This window comes from Harpia harpyja, chromosome 10, assembly GCF_026419915.1.
Source record: "Harpia harpyja isolate bHarHar1 chromosome 10, bHarHar1 primary haplotype, whole genome shotgun sequence".
NCBI lineage: Eukaryota > Metazoa > Chordata > Aves > Accipitriformes > Accipitridae > Harpia > Harpia harpyja.
The window spans coordinates 15,323,996-15,346,844 of record NC_068949.1 but is presented as its reverse complement, the minus strand read 5'-3'; the positions used below and the strand labels follow the sequence as shown (position 1 = coordinate 15,346,844).

The 22,849-nt window shown below is 43.5% G+C and overlaps 1 protein-coding gene and 1 long non-coding RNA gene across 3 annotated transcripts in view; one reads left to right on the top strand and one right to left on the bottom strand.

The window, feature by feature from the left end:
* BMPR1A (bone morphogenetic protein receptor type 1A) overlaps positions 1 to 19,882 on the bottom strand; it is an 85,658-nt gene extending 65,776 nt beyond the window's left edge. For both annotated transcript variants that reach the window (XM_052798850.1, XM_052798852.1), the window contains exon 1: positions 19,568 to 19,882. The gene's annotated coding sequence lies outside the window, so the exon portion shown is untranslated. The remainder of the gene's footprint in view (positions 1 to 19,567) is intronic.
* Positions 19,883 to 20,134: 252 nt separating this feature from the next.
* On the top strand, positions 20,135 to 22,849 carry LOC128146904 (uncharacterized). The gene is made up of 2 exons (XR_008236882.1): positions 20,135 to 20,579; positions 20,990 to 22,849. It is a non-coding gene; the product is annotated as an uncharacterized LOC128146904 (long non-coding RNA).

Here is a 22,849-nt window from a genome sequence, read left to right as displayed (position 1 = left end):
TCTCACTGCCCTATCAGACAGGTGAACAAATAACTGAGGGAGTTTTACAGCAAAAGTAACACTAGAAACACACAGCATATCCTCCACTTGCAAGGTTGTTAGCTCAGATACCATGTTATTTTAGTGCCAAAATAATTTTGTTGCTTGCCACGGCAGATTAAGGGAAGTGTTTTTATGAAGATCTATGCAAACATTTTGCAAGGTAAGCATGTGTGGGCAGAAGCAATGTAATTCAGATATGTTCGCTGCTAACTTAACAGCGTGACTGCAGCAGCTACACTCTATTTCAGCTAAGGCAGAAGTTGGGTGTTGGTGATAACAATTTTACCCAGAGCTCTGCATCTATTCATCTACCCTGGATCTCCGCACAGGAGCTTCACCATCACAGTTAGACTGCTTGAAGTTTCTGAACTGGCACAAGTACCCAAGTAAAATACATTATATGTGTATTTATAGTTCTTTTCTCACTTCTAGGCATTATACACACTGAAATCTCAGTTTGAAAATGATGAAAACTCCGAACTGCACTGAAACCCATTATAGATGTACACATTGGAACAAAACCAAAAAGGTGGGGTTTTTTTAATATCAGTTACCTTTATATATTCTCAACAGCAGCTGCATCCACTGCATACTGCTTTTGGGGAATAAACGTATTTTTTTAACCACTACTACATACATTTTGAAATATAGCACGGGACACAGTAAGTTGAGAAAACAGAAGAAACTGGCTAAAGAGCACATGAGGTGATCAAGTCGTTTATTTTTACTATATATAGTCTTACCAAGAAAATGAGATACAGCATCCATTTTCATTTTTGCTCTTAAGGTCAAATTTTATTGACCTTAGGGTAAACCCAATCTTCCCAAAAAGTTTATGTTCAGATGTTAAACTTGTGGAGTGGACAGTAGCCAATTGAGACTAGACTTCTCATGTTCAGGCTGAGGAGAAGAAAAATTCCCCAACCTGTACCAGAGACACTTCTGCTGGGAGAGGTAAAAGACACAAAAGACTCCCTGCAGTGAAACAGAAAGAATCAGTTTGATCCCTTTGGTTTGGGGGAACTCAGGGATGAAGCAGCAGCAACTCTCAGAAAGAATTTTCATCAGAACAAGATACTCTCTGCCCGTGCTTCATTCTAACTGAAACAGCCACAGAATTTTGACATAGGACTCCCCATTTCAGTGGGTGATTGCTTTTATTTGTGGGAGGAGGGAGGTGAATAAAAAGAATTCCTTTGACAAGAGAGCTGCATTGCTAACCACAACCAGGATCATTTTACCTCTTTTGCTACAAAGAGGTTACATGCCATGAAGAAAAATCCCATGATCTAACAGCTTCATATTATTTTACAAATAGTACAACTCCAACCAGTGGCTAGAGAAGACATTTTTGCAGTTGATTTCCTTTGTACATTTCACAGCACTTGGTATACAGTGTTCACCATTTAGGCTCCAGTAAATGTGGTATCCCAAGCCCTTGCTGAGCCTTCCCATGAACAAAGCTGTACTTAGCTCTTGAAGGAAATCTAGAGTCATTATTTATCTCATTTTTGTGATATCGTACTGAAGGTAGAGGAAAAAAAAACATCTACAGTTAAGGACACCTGACTGGCAGAATGATTTACAACCTAAATTAAGGGGTGGGGGAACACACCAAAAACTACAACACAACATGGTCAGAGTTTCAGATTAAGGCTGCCTCCTTAGTTTCTTTTACCCAAAAATATTTATGCAGCCTCAGAGAAGTACACAAGGCATGTTGATAACCCTACAGGAAGAGTAGATACAAGCTGATGTCGCTGTATCTTTGCACTGTAACAACTACAATAAATACTCCACAGAGCGTTCTGTTCGGAAGTCAACTTGAAACGTTAAATACAAACGCATTTCTATTATAAAAAGCCTTAATAATATTCTCCTGAACTTTTTTTAAATGGTGAAAGCTTTAAAAGGTGTGCACTAAGTACACAACCATTGTTCTGCCAAGGAACAACTTGAGTACTACTGCAGTGCAAACATTAAGTGGAAATTACACGATCTTACTTCAGATTGCTTTTTTGTATCCATGGGAAGAGATGGGAAAACAAGCAAAATGCAGAAACCTACATCTCCATGAAAAAAAGTAAATATTTACGTAGAATTTTCATAATAGTGTAAATATAGGTAGCAACTTGAAAAACGAGAAGGCAATAAATGCATCAGAGAATTAACTTTCTAGCTCTCAAAGAAGTATTTTACGCACAATAATCTGTTTCCAGAAAGTCCTTATAAACACCGCTGGCAGCTAAGCAAAATTAAACACAACCAGAAGGATTTCTGATACCTAAAAATACTTCAGTTCTCTCCTAACAAGTTCTTATGCTTACTCGGAGCCAACCCCAAACCCCGAAATCCTCGAAAACGAAGGGCACTTAGACGAGACGGTCTCCTCCTCACATCTAGAGTGCCCGCACCGGTAAGAAGGGCCCCAGGACGGCGCGGCCGCGAAAGGCGCTTGGAGGAGGAGGAGGAGGGAGGAGAGCTGCGCTCCCTTTCCCAGGCCCCTTTAAAGAGAACCTCCCCGGGTCTCGCCCAGCCGAGCGGGGCCGGGGCAGGGCCAGCGGGGACGGGGACGGGCCCGGGGACGGGCCCGGGCCCGGCCCCGGCGCCGGAATGCGGAGCCGGTAACCCGATCTCCGCCCGCCCCTCCTCCCGCACCGCAGCTTTTGGAAAGTCATTTAACCTCTTAAAATGGCATCTCGGCGCTGCCGGGCAGGCAAGAGAGCTGCTCGCGTCCTCTCCTGAAATAGGCAAGAAAACCCTTTATTTTTCGTTCGGCGTGTCTTCCCGGAGGCAAGGCGCGGGAGCTGCCCCACCGCCCAGCCGGGGCCGTCAGTCAGAGCCGCCGTGCCCGGTTGCTCCCCCGCCGCCCCGGCGTGCTGCCAGCCACAGGCTCCGGGAACAACCGCTTCTTAGTCACGCCATGAAGGTCTCATTTGTTCAGTTCTTCTCTACCCCGACTCGAAATTCACCTGACTCTCACTAGCCTCGGAAACGAACAGATCTTACTCAGGAGCAAGGAACTGGGAGGAATAGCTCCTCTTCATCTCAAAGGCCTTCCACCTCAGAACCGAAACATTTGCATACACCAAGACAGGACTTAAATCGGAACACTGCTCCATAAACCCAAATGAAAAGGACAACTTTGTTATGAATTCACCTCATTTTTCAAACTAGACACATATAGTTTATTTAGGGTACAAGGACACTGCAACGTCTACGCTTTCAGGGCATTACCATACATGCACAGACGTAACAATAAAGTTACCCCTCAAGAAGCCACATGAGCTGATCTTACAGATAAACAAACTGTCTCCATCTATTTTCTCTAAAAGATAATATTTCCTGTAGCATGAAAAAAGGCTGTTGTGATTCCGAATAACTAAGTACTTTGCTGTAAACAAAATAGCCAAGATTTTTACCATTCTGAATCTACTGAAATTACTAAGATACTATTAACCTACTAGATAAGAGACAAAGACTTGAAAAAACAAAGTTAGCAATCATTCTAGTGATAGCACAGTGTAAGAAGAGAGAAAGAAGAACTTGAAAAACATTTTTCCAGCAGTAGTAATTTTACTCATGAAACATACTACCAAAGCTATTCTATCTATCGAACAGAAAAAAAGCCGTCAAGGTATCTTGGGAGGGTGCAAGTCTTTAGGGCATCAGCGTGGCAACCAGGAGCTCACACTGACTTTCTCTTGTATGATTTCCATAGGAGGTGGTTTATGCTTTTGTTGGCTTAAATAAATATGACAATGCAAAACACTGGTAAGGGTGGCCATTCTTCTGCAACTCTACCAAGAGGAGACCTTTGGCCAGCGTACACTGCATCTGTACAATCCCTCTGTTCGCATAAAAAACATCTCACCAGCAACAAAAGCTTCCAGAAACTCTTCACTGTGATCAAGTTTGGGGCCTAGATTTTTAAATATATTTAAGAAGTAAAAAACAGAAATTCAGAGCTGAGGGATCTTTAGATATAGGATCCCTCACTCACACAGTTTCTCCTGTATTGGTTCCCAACTACAAAATGGGAACAAACTCTAAATGTTGAGAGATAGTGAACCAAAGCAGTGTTCTCATGCTAAAACCCCAGAATCTAGTGAGGAATGTCAAACACGACTATGATGGGGACTTCCAAAAGACTTTAAATCGGGGGGGGGGGGGGGGGGGGGGGGGGGGGGGGGGGACAGGGACAAACCCTAGAGTAGGCAGAATGATTAAAATAATCACCCTTATAAATATACTAACACATTTACAAAAAACCTCACTATGAACATTTCTTAACCTTGGTTATTGCAGGTCAAGGATCAGAAGCACTAACAGCTGGCTACTTTACCCTTATATTCCAGGCAAAGTAAATGCCGGGTTGGTTTTTTTGTTATGTATCATAACAAAAACCCTACTCAGATGCCTTTTTTACTTACAGAATATGAGCACTTTAAACAAATATTTTTATTTACTGCAAATATTGATTTATATTTGCAAGACCTCTTGTTATTTTACAGAAGGCAAAATAGTCATTTTGCTTGTATAGATCATATACAATACATTTTGTCTTTTAGATTATGCAAAACTCTAAATCTTTTAAATCTTTCCCCAAAGGAACCTCTCTTATCTGTTACTCATCTACAGAATTTTTTTCTAGATCATTTATTTCCAATTTATAATTTGTATCGGATAACCAAAATTCAAAGTAGGACCACAATTTCTAACTGACAGTATTTTCTGTTTTACTCAGCATTTCTCTATTAACCTCAAGGTAACAGAAAATGCTCCATATATTCTAACAAATCATCAGTTATTTTTCTTTTAAAATATATTTAATAATGCTTACTCAGTTGGAATAAAATTTATTCAAATTGTTGGTTAGAAGTAGAAAAGCAAGTATGTTTACACATTAAAATTGAAGCTCAAAACACCATGATTACCTGACAGCTATTAAATAGCTTGCAAGAAGTTATTAGTGTTGATTCTCTTTCAGAAGGCCTATATAACAGTTCCACCCTTAGTATCCTCCCTGTAGCTGTACTTTGTTGTGTCTTTTTTTAACATAAACTTCCCCCTCACTCCCACAGGTCGTGTTTTGGTCTGAAGACCTATTATTGGAATATTTCACACAAGCACTATATATAAAGAAAATTAAGACAGCCCTAAAAATACAAAGTAATCCTGAAGGCTTCAACAGGGGTCAAACTCACTGCGCTAAAAAGAAAAGAATGTATACATATTTTACTGAGGATTCTCTGCTAATGAACTGTTTTCCAAAAGAGCAGACAGAAAACACGACTGTAATGTTTTATGAGGACATTCACAAACGCCTTTAGTACCTCTCAGTTCAGCACAAGTTTCATGCCAGCAAAGATTACACCCAGTCACTGGAGGGGGGCAAAATAAAACCCCAACAACAAAGAAACCAAACCAAACCAAACCCAACTAAAAAACCCAACAACCCTAAACTCACATCAGCAATGGAAATTAACTGTAACAAATGAAAAGCAGTGTCAGGAAATATACCTGTTCATAACATTTTAATGTTTTCACAATCACAACCTTCTTTGAAAGCTACAGACCACATATCACAGAAAAATACATACACAGTGAAACAATGATTATCTGAGAAGAGACACAAAATAGATTACATAAAGTACTGTTAAAAAGGAGTACTGAAATGGAAAATGTCCTCTAACTTCTTTTAATTATACTACTCTTGGATGCATGAGCAATACAGAGCCTGGCAGGTGTCATTCTAAACTAACTGTCCTTTTGAACACACTTCATTTCATATGAGAAATGTGACTGAACACTACTAACTGTTATAGCAAGTGCCACTTTAAACATCTCTAACATAACTGTGCACAAGCAGTCCCACTGAGCTGTAACTGAACTCTGCGATCTAACCAAATCAAGCTATGCGTATGGGTTACTGCTTTCAAGAGCAGAGAAACAATCTTCTGAAAAATGCATCAAAATTACTGTTTTAAATGAAGTTATTTTTAAAGTATACTTTTAGAAACTTGCATTCTAAATTAAAATTAAAAACTCAACAGTATTGGCAAATTTGTTTGCATGAGGATAAAGTATTTCCTAATATACCTTCCAAAAGCACAAGTTCCAGATGATAATGCTTCCCACTGAAAAGAAAATTCAGTGCAAAAGAGTAGCATTTGGCAAATGCAGCATTTTCAAAAACAAGTGAATTTGCAACAAGCAGTTTATGCAGACTCTTGTTTACTGTTACAGTACAATGGGTTCAGTAGGTGGAGGAGTGTGGACTGCATACATACTAATATATAAACATGTGGCTGCATCGGTACTCCTATGACCTTGTCAGACATTTCAACACTGTATTTTTAGATTATTCGCTCATACCAACTGCACTGTTAACATGGCATTTAATTCCATTATGTCCATTGTCAAAAATTAGTCTTCTGCTTCAACTGCAGTAGTTCTTTGAAAAATACATTTTAAAAAACTGTATTTAATTCTCAGATGTATTTCCCCATTCATAGCCATGAGCCAGCTTCGTGTAGTACATAGAAAGGAGCATCCACATTTCACTTGCTAGGTGCTATTTCACTTTAAGCTCCTCTTGACTGACTCTGTAAAACTCCTTGGATTTGGGAATAGCATACACATTGTTGTATCTGTCCCTGCTATATAAAGATTTTATTGTGCCTTCTCTCTGTTCTACTAAAGCCTAGGTTACTTGAGGAAAACAGAAGAAAAAAAATTAGCTGAACTGATCCCTTCTGCCCTGGCAGTGATGCCAAACAAACACCTATGGTAATTCTGGTTCTTATACCTCAAATGATTCTTTCATCTCAAACTTTCCTCTTCATTCAGGAAGAAAAAAAAAAAAAAAAAGTCATCACACATCAAACAAATTGCACTACAAGCAACAGACCTGGGAAGGCCTGGCTTCCTACAGATTTATGTTCTATTTTGGTCTATATCTTTTCCCAATGTAATTGCCCCAGCTCTCTCCCTATATGCTGTATGATTTCACTCTCCCTGTCCTTTGCAATATAGCTATTTCCCCACTCACATGCATATTCCTCTAACCACAGCTCTCTCTCCCTTTCCCTCCCACGTCCCTCTAGCGCCAAACAACATGTCTCACTGGCTGGACAGTATGTGCATACTGACTTCCCCCTTATCAGGCATAACAAGTTTACTGAACACTTCTGATCATAACATCCTTCACCTCTGGGGACATTAACACAGCTCAAGACCTTTGAAACCGAAACAGTGTGACATCTCTACTCCATAATCTTACCAGACATCTAATCTTCAAGCCTGCTGATACATGCAGCTTCTCTTTGAAGTTTTAGGTATTAGGAATTTGCCAAAATCCAAAACTTTACATACTATATCAGAGGACAGAAACACTTAACAAAACTACAAAACAAAGGACACAACTGCAAAAGGAGAAGAGCAAAGAGGATTGTGGGGGTGGGAACGTAAAGCTTCTGCTCAACCCATTTTTGCTTTGGGGAGGGAGCATATACTCAATATACACTAAGAAGTTACACAGGATCACTATTATTCAAGCCAATGAAAAAAAGTGTTCCAAAACCAGTAACACTCACAAACGACAGCCTTACCCACCAGCACACTACGCTACAACTAAGCTGCGTCTGGAAGGGACACTCTTGTTCTGTACGCCAACACTGGCACTTCGTCTGCCCCCACAACCGCAGCTAGACTGGCAAGAAGTGAAGCCTATAAAAAAAAAAAAAAAAAAAAAGAGGTAATCGGCATTCAGCCAGTTTAAATTCCTACAGCATCAGAGGAGTGCCAGCCAGTGCTGCTGTAAAGGAAAGGGCAAGGACACAGAAGAGTGGCGTTAACAGGGAGTAGAACTGGCCCTTCGAGTGTACCCGGCTGCTAGGCTTGCTTATCTGTAGCACAGAACTGCCCTCTTCATCTGCTAGTTAGTTATTCATCTAGCAGATTTTCATTACAGACATCAATGGAAGTCTACCTGGCTACACTGCTCCAGTCCTTAGGAAACTACATTATCAGTCTTTCCACACTAAGCAAAATAAAGTACCTGAACAGAAAATATTCAAGATAAGGTAGACACTGAAAACATGTTACTTCATGTTTGATGGCAATATCATTAAACCCAACCCAAGAAATGTGTCAATGAAGGTAGCTAGATGCCAGTGCAACATAAAAAAAAGCTGTAGGCGTTACAGACACTACTGAAGCTGACGTGCCCAGGTGCATGTGGGTGTGATAAAAAGCATATGAATTAGCCTACTGCACTGTAGCAGATGTCTAGCCAAGCACTCTGTGACACCGCCTGCTATCAAGACCAGTTAGGAAAGAAGGAAGAACAGAGTCCTCCCTTGCTCCATCCAGAAGCCCGTGTAGTTCCTGACCAACAACTGGACACAAGTGACTGCGCTGTTGCCATCGACAGACACATCCTTCAACAAATCTGTGTGATCTCAAACCTGCACAGTGCTTCCATCCCCAGCCACATATTCGCGCAGCAACTCTTCAACGAAAGTATTCACTGTGAAGAAGGAAAGAGACACCACATTTTACTGTGCTTGTAACCTGCCATTCCCTTATAACCTGGAGAAAAAAAAAAAAGTGGCCAAAAATTACTTCCTATCAGTTTCTTAATTTCATTTAATGTTTGACAGATTACCATCACCATTTCCCCTCTCTGCTGTTTCTCCATCCCTGACACAAGAAGCCCAAGTCTATTTAGTACTGCATCCCATTTGTACTGCTGGGGGAAAAAAACAGAACAAAACAAAAACCAAAAAAAATTACCTTCTAGTTTTAAGGGGATTGTTGAAATTGTGTTACCAGAACTACATAACATGTATGTCCATATATAAGGAATGTGTACAGCTGCATAATCACATTTTTTAAAAAAAACCTTATAATTACTCTATACAATGTTGCTTCAAAATTGGCTTAAATTTATTGGAGACTGTGTTATTTGTAAGAAAGGAAGTGCTGCCCCTCCTCTCCCCTTACTCCTCATATGGTATCACAGTGAGCTGGAACTACTGAAAACCCAGGGTGTTTTATAGGGTTAGTTTTCAGCCAGATTAGCAAACAAATCCAACCTTCCACCCGGCCACAATTACACAAATACAGAAGTGACAGTGGAAACGCACAGCCAAAGGGAAGAAAGAGAGAGGGGAAAAAAAAGTTTTAAACACCATAAGCAGATAGGTGCAATCTAAAATTGGAGCTTCACAGCAAAGAGCTGTTTGGAAAACTATCCAAGATCTCCCCAAGTGTTAATATCTAATTTAGAGCCTAATTCTGTTTCTCCTCTGTCTGAATTCAATTACATTGCACTTACTGTACTTCATCTGATATTTTGTCATCCAGGCATTCAGTACTGCTACAGCCAGTTTACACCACCTGTATCAGCTACAAGTTTCACCACCTCACCATCCACTCCCCTTTCCACACTACTTCCAAACACACAGAACAGAGCAAGCCCCGTCACTTGCTTCCAGCAAGGCTGTTAGCACCTGCCACAGGGGTATGTGCCAATTTCTTCCTGGGAGCCCAGAACTAGCCAGGGCCTTCCAGATGCATCTCACCAGTGCCGAGCTGAAGGGCATCACCACCTCCCTCAACCTGCCCACCCTCCCTAAGACAGCCCAGGAGGCTGCTGGCTTGCTTTGCCGCAAAGGCGCGTTTGCTGGCTCGTGTTCAACTTGCTGTCCAGTAAGACCCCCCGGGTCCTTTTCTGCAAAGCTGCTTTCCAGGCAGTCAGTCCCCAGTCTGCACCAGTACACGGGGTTATTGCTCCCCAGGCGCAGGACTTTGCATTTCCCTTTGCTGAGCTTCACGAGGTTCCTCTCTACTCACTTCTCCAGTCCATCCAGGTCCCTCTGAGCCACTGCACAACCACCTGGCCTACCAAACACTCCTCCCAGTTCTGTATCACCTACAAACTTACTGAGGGTACACTCCATCCCATCATCCGGGTCATTTATGAAGATGTCGCACCGCACTGGAAGCCAGCATCAACCCCTGGGGCACACTGCTAATGACTGGTTTCCAGCTGGACTTCATGCCACTGATCCCAACTCTTTGAACCTGGTAGCTCACCCAGTTTTCAATCTGTCTCACTGTCCGATTTGTCTAGTCCGTACTTCCATCAGTTTGTTGATGAGGATGTTACAAGAGACACTGTCAAAAGCCTTACAGAAGTCAAGATAAACAGTATCCGCTGCTCTCCACTCATTCACTGAGCTAGTCATTTCATCGCAGAAAGCTATCAGACACCCACCAACATCACCCGTGCTGACCTGCTGCTAATCCTGACCCATAAGCTCTCAGCTGACTCTTCATCCACCCAAAAGGCAGAGCTCAATGAGTTCCCACAGCGCTCTCACAAAAAAACCCCAACTCCAAACCACACCACCCTGCACCCCTCACCATCCCAGCCTGTCCTTCCTGGAGAGCCCATAACCGGTCCTCACAGCACTCCAGCCATATCAGCTGTCCCACCACATCTCTGATCTCAACAAGACTGCAGCCATGCGACTGCACACAGACCTGCGATTTCTCCCATTTGTGCCCAGTCTTTTCCACAACCTATGGCAAACAGAGTGAAATCCAAATAAATAGAGTATTAAACTTAGTCTGTGCGGGGGGAAACTTCATACTGCCTACACTTTAATAGCCTGAAACCCCATTTCATACGATGACAAAGTCACCGATGCTGGAGGGAAAATTCAGTAACGACAATGGAATGATAACTACTTGCGGAAAGGAAACGTATGGATAGATATGGAAAGAAGCGCTATGCAGTTATATAAAGAGAAAGGAGATACACAGTTCTGTCGCTCCTACCCCCAGGTAAGGAACCCTGTTAGAGGAGGGTTCTGGTGAAGGATAAGTCCCACCTCTACCCTGCTCGCCCTCTCAGCTGCACTCCAGGGCTCAAATCCAGAAAGCCTTTCTCACCATGATGCTGCTCCTCCACACTCCCTGTTACCTGAGCCCACCCACCATTCTGCCCCAAGCCCCATTTCTGCTCTTTCAAATCCTCAGGAGACCCTACCACCTGTAGCTGGCTGCACACCCACAGCTTCTCTTCGCACTGAAATTAACCTGAAGGAGAATTATTTTACCTTCAGTTCTTCCAAGTACACAGAGTAAAAAAAACTTCCTGTAAACAATTACTTCTTCCAAAAACATATACACTTTGAAAATGGTATTCAACATTTCTGAAAACCACGACATTTATCTTACATAACCTCCAACTTTAAAATTTTGGCTAAAATTCTTTGAATCGAGAGTCACCTTGGTTGTTATCTTTTTACAGCACAAAAACCATCATAGGCTTTTACACTAACTAAATCACCCTTTACATCAGCATTCAAACCAACTCCTCAAAGACCTGCTCTAATGTATGTAAATCTCAGTACCAACAGGTAACTCTGATGAACACCAACATCATCAAAACAGTACAAAGAAGAAAAGAACACAAAGGAAAATGTAAAATTACACACTTTGCTTAACAACTTAGAGACCTTTTCTAACTAAAATGGTTTAACATTTTAAGATACTGTATAAAAACATGCTGTGGATATATACTTAAAAGTATTCAATGTGCATTACAGTCTCAACTAGCTCCTGGTTATTGGGATGTAGGAAAAAGCTTCCACAGAGCAGTGTAATTCCACAGTTGTCTGCTGCAGACTGTCTTGCGCTTTCCTCTGGAGAAATGCTGCTGGCCGTTGTTGGGAGCAAAGCACGTGAGGCAGGTTTCTTCATTTGTAACATTCTTTTCTCACTAGTGCACCCTCGTTTCATATATTTTTATTTGGTTATTTTTCCTGTAACCAACCTCACCTCTGAAATTAAGTCAGCAGAAATTAAAGATACTCATAAAGAACAACTAGGAAAGAAAATCACAGAATTTCATTGCAGCAAACAACTGTATGTGCTACAGATGCTTAAGGACAAAGAAGGAAATTCTTACATCAGCTCACCCGCTCTTCCTTCCACCTCTACTCTTCCCCCCACCCCAAGTTCCTAAGACTATTACCGAAAGTATTAGAGAGATGTAAATATTATACAATAGCATTTGAAACTTTGAGAAAAAGTTGACTAATGCCATTTCTGCAGCAGAACCTCTGGCTAAGGAATGCACAGCTGCCGAGCAGATGTATAATTTCAGCATTTAGATTCCATTATTTCAAGGGTGATTTTTTTTTTACTAGATGTTTTCAGATTTTCTATTTCCATCTGGTTTTTGACCTCCCTCAGTTTAGTTCCCTTCTTTCTGTTTTAGTTCATTATGCCAAAATAATTTTCTAAATTAGAAACATCTCTACATTTAAAAACTTGTGAATTTGAAGAGAGGTGGGGGAGTGTAGCAGGGCCAGGGGCGGAACAAAAACAGACAGTTCAACGGAGGCTTGTGTTTGAATAAAAACTGTCCTGTCTGGGTCGGGTTTTATTTCGCAGTTCCTGGTTTAACCCAAATTGGCGAGTCTCTAACTGCATTCCTTCCATGAAATTTTAAGAGCAGGAAACTGAAGAATATCAGCTATATGGGAATGTTCCTACACTTCACCAGAGCCCTCTGCCCTCACTTCTGAGTAAGACAATGTTCCAGGTTTTGATTCTTTCTTTTTAGAGTCATATTAAATTAATTATAGTTGTAAGCTTAAAAAACCCAATTAACTCACCATGTACCAAAAGAGCTTTACAGAACATATAAAGATTAGTGTAAACCAGTATCAGTGGCTGTCAACTTAAATCAATTCAGTAAAGAATCAACTAATGCAAAAGTAGTAGAAAAAAAAAATTAAATGGAGTTTGCATTGTTAAAAAAAATTCCGTCATCTAACCAAAGTAGAAGACTAGGGCATACAATACTGTCTGTCTTAAACTTCGGTCCACACTACTGAGTTTTAAAGAAGAACTATCACTAGTAGGATCACTGATTCAGCTCAGCAAACGTGACAGATGGGCTGCAAAACCTATCAAATTTTTATTTTCATTTTAAGCTCACAATAATAATTTGCCTAGGCAAGGAAGGGCACAATCTTCAATCCTAATGAATGGCATACACTGCAGAATACTCCTACAGAAAATTTTCACAAAAAAACATTAAATGGTTGTGAACTAGTAAATATAGAAGAGAAAATTAGAAAAATACATCAATACATAAAACCAAAAAAGCACTTACTCTTCTGTGAGATTTATTGTTTGCTTTGTCTCTGAGCAAGGAGTCATTCAAAACAAGTTTTAAAAAATACTTTAAAGCAATACAAATAAAATTCCTAATAAAACTTCCCATATCCTCTGTCATCAGAGTTGTTTCTGCTTAACACTCAGTACCACTACTGAATTTTTGATTATTGCTAAAATCCCTTCAATAACCTGAACAGGAGATAGTCCATGTTTTGGGTGTTGAGTCTAAGAAGAATGGCTGCATCCCATTAGCTGGCAGTGCCTTCCTGTGCCCTGTCCCAATCCCATCTTGTAATTAACTCTCAGTTGTCCAAACCAGTGTCTGACAACTGCAAGACTTGTCCCTCAGACAACACAGAGAAGGGTACAGGAGGGTTTCTGAAACCTTCTCCAAGGCATTCTGTAAAAGATAAATTTTTCTTTCACAAAGAAGGATATGCAGCGTGGAGGAGCACGCTTTACGCAGCGTTCTGGTTTTCTCATTCACATTTCCAGTCACTGAAGTTCACTCTGTCTTCTTCCGATAAGGCGCTCTTGTTCTCATACTACTCTCCAAATTCTAGGGCATAGGGCACAAGGGGATGATGCAGTATTTCCTATTTCCAGTATCCATTCTTCCCACTGAACTATTCCTCACAACTTGTCCATTCATGACTCCTTTTCAAACCCTCTATACCCCTGCACAACAACATGGGACAGTGCCTATGCCTCTGCATCACCCCTGCACTGTGAACTTCCAACTGAACAAAGAAGAGCAAAAAGAATGATTAATTTAAAAAAATTATATCTGAGCTTATTCACTGCTTCTATATCCCTGAAATTCTGACTCTGAGCATACGATGTACTCATTTGCACAACGAATCTTTCAAGAGCAGAGTATTAATCCTCTGCAGGAGTGAAATCTCTGACGACTTTGGCCCTCCAGAAGCCATTTGGGCTCTGCCCACTGATTTCCAGTCAAGTTTGGGATCAGGCTCTCACAGAGGAAGTGAGAAGGCCTGTGAACATTTTTAGGGTTTTTTTCCAAATCAAGAAAAAGTTGTTAATAATTAACACTATAAAGACAAGAGAAAAGCAAATTTAGACCATTTCAACAGCTGCAGCAGTGACAAGGAAATCGCTTCCATGAACCAGGTCTATATGCTGGTACGTTCTTCTGAGACTGTCTTTGATATTTCTCCGGCTTATCCCTGCTACATCTGCTTGTATTTTGATCAGCCAAAACACAGTGAGATTGACAGTTTTCTCTTTAAGATGGTGAACTGAGGGAATGCAGAAACAAAGAATTGCTAGTTGCTTCCACATTTTATGCTAATAAAGTTGACTGAAGCAATCATGTAAAGCAATCATCTGAGGAGACACTGAGAAAATTTAAGTGATTTCAAACTTTTGTAAAAAGCATTGCTGCTCCTACAACATATGATGCAAATTAAGCTACAGTACTGCAGAGCTGAGTTAGTAATACTGATTTTTTCCCCTTTTAACGCACAGCCAACTCGTCACATACTAAAACTACACTTAAACCTACTATATTTTCCTCTGTATTTTGGGAAATTCTATTTTGGGGAAAAAATGAGCACCAGAGCATTCAGCCACATGCTGCAGGTATGCACCCTATGAACTACTACTACACAGACTTTGTCTCACCAGAACCTTTTAAAACATTTCAATAAAGTTCATACCCTTCATGCTACTCAGAACACTTTCCCCCTGCCAATGGGCACAACCACCAGTGAATTCGGTACAGGCAGCAGACTCAGCTGATGACTCTCAGGAAGAGCTCCATCAAGCCAATCACTTTCACTGTAACAGATGTCACTGCAGAAATTCTGAGGTGGTAACACACTGGACCTTAAATATGGCTTTGCTGTTGCTTCTCCTTTCATCATGCATATATAATCTATGAATATTATCACAATCATGAACTAGAGTTTATTTTCCTACTTTAATACTTATTTTGAATTTTATTAACCAGACCATCACAAAACAGTAAACCTAACTGAAATGCACAGAATTCAAGTGAAATGGGAAGACAACTACAAGACACCCATTAGAAACATGGCAAGAAAGAAAACTATCTGGATTATAAATCTGAAATAGAATAACCATATTCTTCACACCATTTGTGTACAGCTGAAACAATGGGGTCATAACCAGAAACTCATGCATCTCATCACTGCCACAACATGAATGAACTTCTCTGTCTTCTCAATATATCAAACAGACAATGACCTAAAATGCTTCAGTGTCATAAACCTACTATAATGAATTTTGAAATATGTATTGAAGATATATTGGAGACTAGTGGAATAATTGCTTTGTTTTGCTTTTGGGGGAGAGTGGGCATAAAATACACTTAATATGCTCTGTAAACACAGCCGCTGAGGTGCTGGGAAGCCAATTCACAACGAAGACCATTCTGGCAAGTTGACAGCTTGTCCCCTAACTTGATTGCCTGGTCAGCGGTGGGCCAGCTATTTGTTTGTATCAAACTAAACCTCCTGAGGATTACATACCCAGAGCACAAAGTACTGAGCAGATGTTTCTGGACTGAATCCCTCACAAAACGGCTATTCTGTATACCTTCTCAATAAGAGCATTCAGAATACTAAAATGTTTTCTGTACAGAGAAGACAAATGAGGTGACTACTTCAACTTTTTGCCCAATTTCAAGGATCACCTATTCCGGTCTCCATGTTATTTTTAAAGGACACAGTACAGCAGGTTAAATTTTACATTTGTTTTCAGTTTTAAACATTTTTGGGTGTAAGTAAAACTACTTTATGTCTGAGAATATCAAACCCTCAACAAACTTCACAGCAACTTCTAAGGGATTGCAAGAAAACCAGGCAGAAAGAAATTCCCTGCTTTCCCTTTAAAGCACTAATCATCATGGAAGGCACGGAAGACATCATTGCGACTGGGGACCATCAGCACGAGTGTGGTGGGGCAACTGCAGAGAGTTCTGCAGATCTTGTCCAAGAAAGGAAAAAGTGGAACCACTACATCAGCAGCAGCGAAAGGAAAAGTTTGCTGTCAGGCCACAGAGCACACGCACTCTGTGCCCGCCCCCAAGTCCTGCATTTTGGGAATATCAGCAAGTGAAATAAGGCTCTAAGTACTCCATCTGCATCCGCGTACAACAACTCTGACGTGATATATCTTTAAATTACCAAGTTCCTTCTGTCATTTATTTACAAAGGACCATAAGGTAAGCGAAGAAGATCCCAGGCACTGAAAATATGCCCTCTTTTTACTGAGGAACTGAGAAATACCAGATGCTTTCCCATATATCCAGATAGAAAGGACAGATCTTCAACTGATACTTGACATAAGCAAGGGAGAAACATACACATTTGTAACACATTCCCTGCCACATACTATGTGGTCTCATTCATCCATCTAGGCTTTTCAGCAATTTACCAAAGAAGTTACTGCAGCTCCATGTGTCAGACCTTTACCTGCTCGTGGAAAGAGACACTGTCCTCATAAAAGTACCAGCCACAACAATGAACAAAAAAAGAAAAGGAGGGGTGGTTTTTTGCTCTGGTTTGTTTGCTTTTAAGAGCTTTGGAGAAGGCGGGTTTGTTTCTCTTGGAAAGCCTGGCTATACCAAAATTAGTGCAAGCACTAATATCTGTTCTTTGATCCCTTCTGCAAAGGGGATGTACTCAGATCCTCCTATCTACATGTTTGTGCCCTGCTATGCCTTGGAAAGCTGTAGAGTTCTTAGTTACAGTCACTGATGCACAACTTAAAGAGAGATCCCATTAATTCAGAGTTATTTAATATCACTATTTTCAAAACACTTTTTTCTTTTAAAATATGAATATAGCCTGCACTGATTTCTCATTATGAAAACATAATTTAGTGAATATTTAGCAAGTCCTTCCCTACTTTTTTTAAATATTACACAGCCACAGAATCTGTATGTTGTTTCTTAGAGAACAAATAAAACGTTATCATCATTCCTAATTTTAAAACCAAGGAAAAAAAAGATAATAAATAAATTTTCAAAAAACAATTTATCCATCAATTGCCTGCCTTTCAGGACTCTGTGAAGTAGACAAAGCTACCTATTGCTCCTTCAAAATCCTTTTCTCTGCAGTGCAACACTCCATGACATTTCACACAACAGCAATGCTCATCTATGGCAAACACATGTCCATTTCGAAAGAAGTTAGCAGACGTTGTTTACTGCACATCTGAACAAGCACCATATTCAATCCCAAACGTGATCAAAATTTTGTTAGCTCTGACTTGGAGTAGTTCAATAAATACACCAACTACTATAAAGAATAAAGTTAATTACTTTGGTTATGTCACTTACACTTTAGATACTCAATTCCTGAATGTTGGTATCCAGAAAAAACCACATGTATCATTTACACACTCTACTGTATTCAGTATTTTCAATTCTCATAACAAAGCACACAATTCTCACTGAGAGGATCTTGCAGGGCTGCGTCAAAAACATTAGGATTTGGGTCCCATACATTGACTTTAAGAAACCCTACGCTCTAGCTACATACTGTTTCAGTAAGCACATATTTGATCAGTGAATTCCAAGTAACATGCTATTTCAGGCTTGCAATTTACCAATGGCTTTCTTCTCTAATTTGAGCAGGGGCTGGACCAGATAACATCCAGAGGTCCCTTTCAAACCTAAATTACTTCACAATTAAAAACAAAACCAAACAAACAAAAAAATCAGATCCAGCCACATACATTTATTGTCCCTGGAACGGAGCAGCCAGCAAGACATACTGAGGACTGGGAGCTGAATCTTGCAGCTGTGCGAAAAGATCCTCCACAACATTTCAGACTAGAACTCAAAGCCTACCAGCCTGTATGTCTCCATATAAATACATATAAAATACACACACACACTCACATAACAAATGAAACATGGTGAATAATCTAAGAAGAAGTTACAAAAGGAGCAAAAGTACAAGAACAAAGGACAAATACATTGCCAGCAAGAAGTTTATCCAGACTGCTACAAATGCCACGACATGGGGTATTTCTGGCTATGGACTGGATAAAGTATCTGAATATAAATTGCCCTCACGTTAACTTTTTTATTCCAAGACTAGGTTCTACTACAAACCAGGCAACTTTTTCAATCCAGCAGAGTCGTCTTCCTTGTCTACAAAGGGAGCTTCTCTATTCCTACAGGTAACAGGCCTGAACAATCTCTAGGACACTAATTTGATAAAAGGACTCAAAAATAATTACCTGTCCAACAGAGAACGAAAACATGTAAATTGGAGCCGCAACCAATTTACACCGGGAAGAATCATCACGCAACTTTCGACAGAAAGTGACAGGCAACTGCTGAATGGAAACACCACAGCTTACTACCATTCCCCACTGCTGAATTCGCTCTTAATTTTACCCAACTCAGAGGGTGGTTGATTGAAGGGTGGTAAAGAGCCATTCATGTTTTTAAACCCTCTTCAACAGAGTCTGTAATCAGCTACGAAAAAACATCCTACTTAATCGGTACTCAACAGTGCGATTCTTTACTACCAAGGTACGTGCGATAACGTGGGCTGATTTTTCTCTTCAGCCAAGTCTTTATTTCACATCGCTAAACGGCAACGGATTCGGCAAGCCGGCGCGCAGCTTTGTCTAAAGCTCGCACAAAAGGAAGGCGAAGCACCTTCTTCCTCGCACCCTTCCCGTGACGGGCGCTGCCGCTCGCTCCGGCCGGGGCCGCTCGGCACCGAGCCCGGCATTACAACACCGGGGGCGCAGACGCGGGGGCGGGGGGGGGAAGAGCGCACGGCGAGAGAAGGCAACGCGAGCTGCCAGGCCGCCCGGCCCCGCCAGCGCCGTGCCGCCAGCCCCCGTGCCCACGCAGGAAACCGTCGGCCCCGAGGAGCCCCTGCGCCGGCGCGGCGGCCGCCCAGCCTCCCGCGGGCCGCCGCCCGACCCCCGCCGGCGGCCCCGGGCCGGGGAGCGGCGGGGCAGGGCGGCGGGCGCGTCCCCGGCCCCCCGGAGGAGAAAGGCCGGGGCGGGAGAACCGCCGCCAGACGGGGGGAAGCCGCAGCGGGTGTCCGCGTTCGACGGCGCTGCCCGGGGCCGGGCCGCGGAGAGCAAGCCCGGGGGCGGGAGGGGGCGCGGGCACCGCCGGGGGAGGGACGCCCGACGGCGGGCAGAGACAGCTCCGCCGAGCGCCCCGCGCCCCCCCGGCCGGGGGAGGGAGGGGTGCGGCGGCGCTGCCCGGGGCGCCCCGGCGCTCCTCAGCCGCACGCACCTACGGCCCGGGGCCTGCGGCGCGGCGCGGCCCGGCCCGGCGCGGCGCCGCACTCACCGGCGGTGGGGGCTCCTCATCCTCCGCGGCGGGAGGGAAGGCGAAGGGGGGAGGGGGCCCGCTCCCCGCCGCGCGTCCGCAGGCCGTTCCCGGGGCCCCGACGGCTCCGGTGAGACGGGGGCGAAGGCGGGTGCGTGTCGGGCGGGGGAGGGCGAGGGCGGGACGGGACGGGACGGCGCGGCCCGGGCTCAGCGCAGGCTCCGTCCCGGCAGGCGCTCCCGGCGCGGCGCGGCCCGTCCCTGCGGCGCGCGGGCGGGGCGGGGCGGGCAGGAGCCGGATTCCAATCACTGCAGCCGCCGGCTCCGGCCGCGCGCACGGCGAGGGCTGAGGGGGAGGCGGGAGCGCGCGCCAGCGCGCGCAGCAGCAGCAGCAGCCGCCGCCGCGGCAAGAGCGGCCGGCGGGCGTCCTCGCGCGGCCCGCCTCGCCCCGCGGGGGTGCCGGGCGCGCTCCCCCCCACCCCCTCCTCCCTCGCGGCGGGGGGCGCGCGGCGGCCGTTGGCGCGGGCTGGGGGCGGCCGCCCCTCAGAGCGGCCGGGCGGGGGGGCCGCGGCCCGGTCGCCCCCCCGGCGGCGGCCGCCGCCTCCGCCGCCCCCGCCGCCCTTCCATCAACACGTGCCGTGGGCGGGAGGGCTGGCGGGGCACCCCGGGAAAAAAGTTGGCCGGGAGGACCTAGCCGGGCCTGCTTTTCCTCCCCCGTAGTCCTTCCGCGGGCGGGAGCGCAGGCCGCAGCCAGCCGCCGCCTGAGCGAGCTTGTCGCTAGGCTCCCCGCCCCCAGCCCCGGGACCGAGGCGTTGCCTTGCCCCGCTGCCCAGAAGGGCTCTCCCGGTGAAGAGGGTGGGGGACCCCCTCTGGGAAAGGCCGGGAAGGTGTCACGGAGGCACTGCTGGCCGAGCAGAGCGGTCGAGACGTGAGAAGCGACTGAGGCTGGGCACGGCTGCAGGGCCGGGAAGCTCCATCCAGATGCTGGTGGAGTTGGTGCCGTGGAAAATGGACAAGCTGCCAGGATTCACAGAGTAGGTGGGGTGGAGGATTACCGTAGCGGCTTTGATGTGAATTAAAGGGAGCCTGTGTGTGAGCTGGGGTGGGCGACCCACCCCAATGGCGGCAGTAGCACAGGGAAAAATGAGGGCCTCAAATGGGCCTTTTAGCTTTGTGGAAAATAGTTGTTTTGAAAAGGTTGATGTTGCAGTGCTGCATGAGGGATGGAGTTCCACTGCAAAGGACTGAATTGTTTGCTTTTTTCCATTTCCTGTATCTCTAAATAAATAAGCCCAGTTAGTTAGATTGGAATACATTATAAGTTCTGCAATGAGCTGCTTTGCTTGCTGATAAGGTTGCTGAGGGCCATGATTTGCATTGCATTGCCAAGCTCCTCATCATGAGGACAAATTAGCAAAGTAATAATTTGTCTGTCTGTCTTCAGGTGAGATCTCCCAGCAGCAGTGCAGAAGGAGCTTTAATGACAGTATGTCATATGACAAGGAGACCGCACAGTTCCCACCTGGGCTGCTGGTTTTAATCCTTCACTCAAAAAAGTGGCAGCAGTTGTGTTGTTGACGTGGTCTTGCCTTCCACTTGTCCTGTCACTTGGGTATTCTGCGTCACGAATGCAAAGCCGACTATAGGGGGAAATGAAGATCATATGGATGATACAAACCTACTCAGTTTCCATTTACTGCAGACCAAAACACCTTTTAGGCCTTCAGGACACACCAGCAATTGCTAGTGTTAAGATGCCTGCCCAGATAAACTTTCTAGAGAATAACCAATTGGGAAGCGATCTCCACTTATCTGTGCCAAATAGCCACATGCGCATATACTGTGGGAAACACGGGCTTGTTTATTCTGTTGACCTCTCCACAGCCTAGTTCTGTTTTTGCATGCTAGTATCAGACAGGACTTGTAAATGTTCTGTACTCCACTCCAGAGTGTTGTCATCTCTGAATGTAAGATGAGAGCACTGGCTCTGCAATATCGTTCACAAGTGTTATGCCCATGGATCGTTAGGTGAGTGCTTAGCTTGCATACTGTCCTATATAGCAAAACAAAAGAGGAATTAAAGTTTCAAACCTGTCAACTTCCCGGAGTCGTTTTAAATCTAGGCAGTTAAAGGCACACCTACTAAGTGTAGGTGGCCAGATACTACGGTGATAGACATTTAAAAATACAGGTCTTGTCTTACTAGACATTTAGAAAATTTTTTCCGATGACCATCATCCAGAAAAATCTGTCTGTCCAAAACAAAGACAGCCTGCAAGAAAGACAAATTCACAGCTTTCATGCCAAGCAATACAGAACTTGTATGCTGATGTTTATAATTTCAAAGGAAAATATGAGTCTGCTGTTCTTCCACTCTGTCTACTATCAGATTATAGCAACAGAATAGACACTCAATATGGAAGAAGAATGCAACATGCATGTGTGCGCTCCCAACCAGAACCAAAGCTGTTAGAGCTAGCACCTCTTTAAGTAATAATCTGTGTGGTAATACAGCCCTGTGCTTTTCGGAGGTTGGATATTGATTTAAATCCAGTATGCATGAATTTAGCAAAAGCCACTAGCCTTGAAATTTATTTGATCCCTTGTGTGAAATGGATCGACTATTTTCATCCAGTTCCCGGTGAGTAAATTTGCACACTGCAGAAACTGCCATCTCAGCTAGTACTTTTCAAGGCACTTGGGCACTGAAGATAGCACAAGTGATAGTCCCTGTTAGGTCAGAAATAGTGTTGCTGAGGATGAAGTTTGCATTGCCATAGCCAATATGCCTGTTCTCTGCATAAATGAGCACTGTGTAAATACTTGTCTTAACCACAGAATAAAGTCAGTAAAAGTAAAGTACATTATAACAATATTAGGGCTGCAGGAGACAGAACTGTGTGTTGATCTACAATGATGAATCGTAGCAACCTTAGAAAGTGTTCAGATTGTGATAGATGTCTGATGAAACATCACATGGAAAGTACTGGTGTCTTTCAAAACAGTGCAGTACTTAAAATATGTTTCCAATTTCATACAGGTATAAACTGTCATTTTTGAAACATATGGATTTATGTATGAAAACAATGTGTGTAGACTAAAATTCCTCATTTACCATCATACAGTGGTCTATGTGTGAGAAGGGGATTGTTGACCAGTCCTGATGTGTGAGATGTTTGACCTGATAATGGAAGAGTTTTCTTTATGCACCACCTGAAGAACCCTATTGTATTTCCCCAAATAAAAGTAACTGGAAATTTAACCTAAGATTCTTGCCAAGTAAACCACAAAGAATCAAACCTGA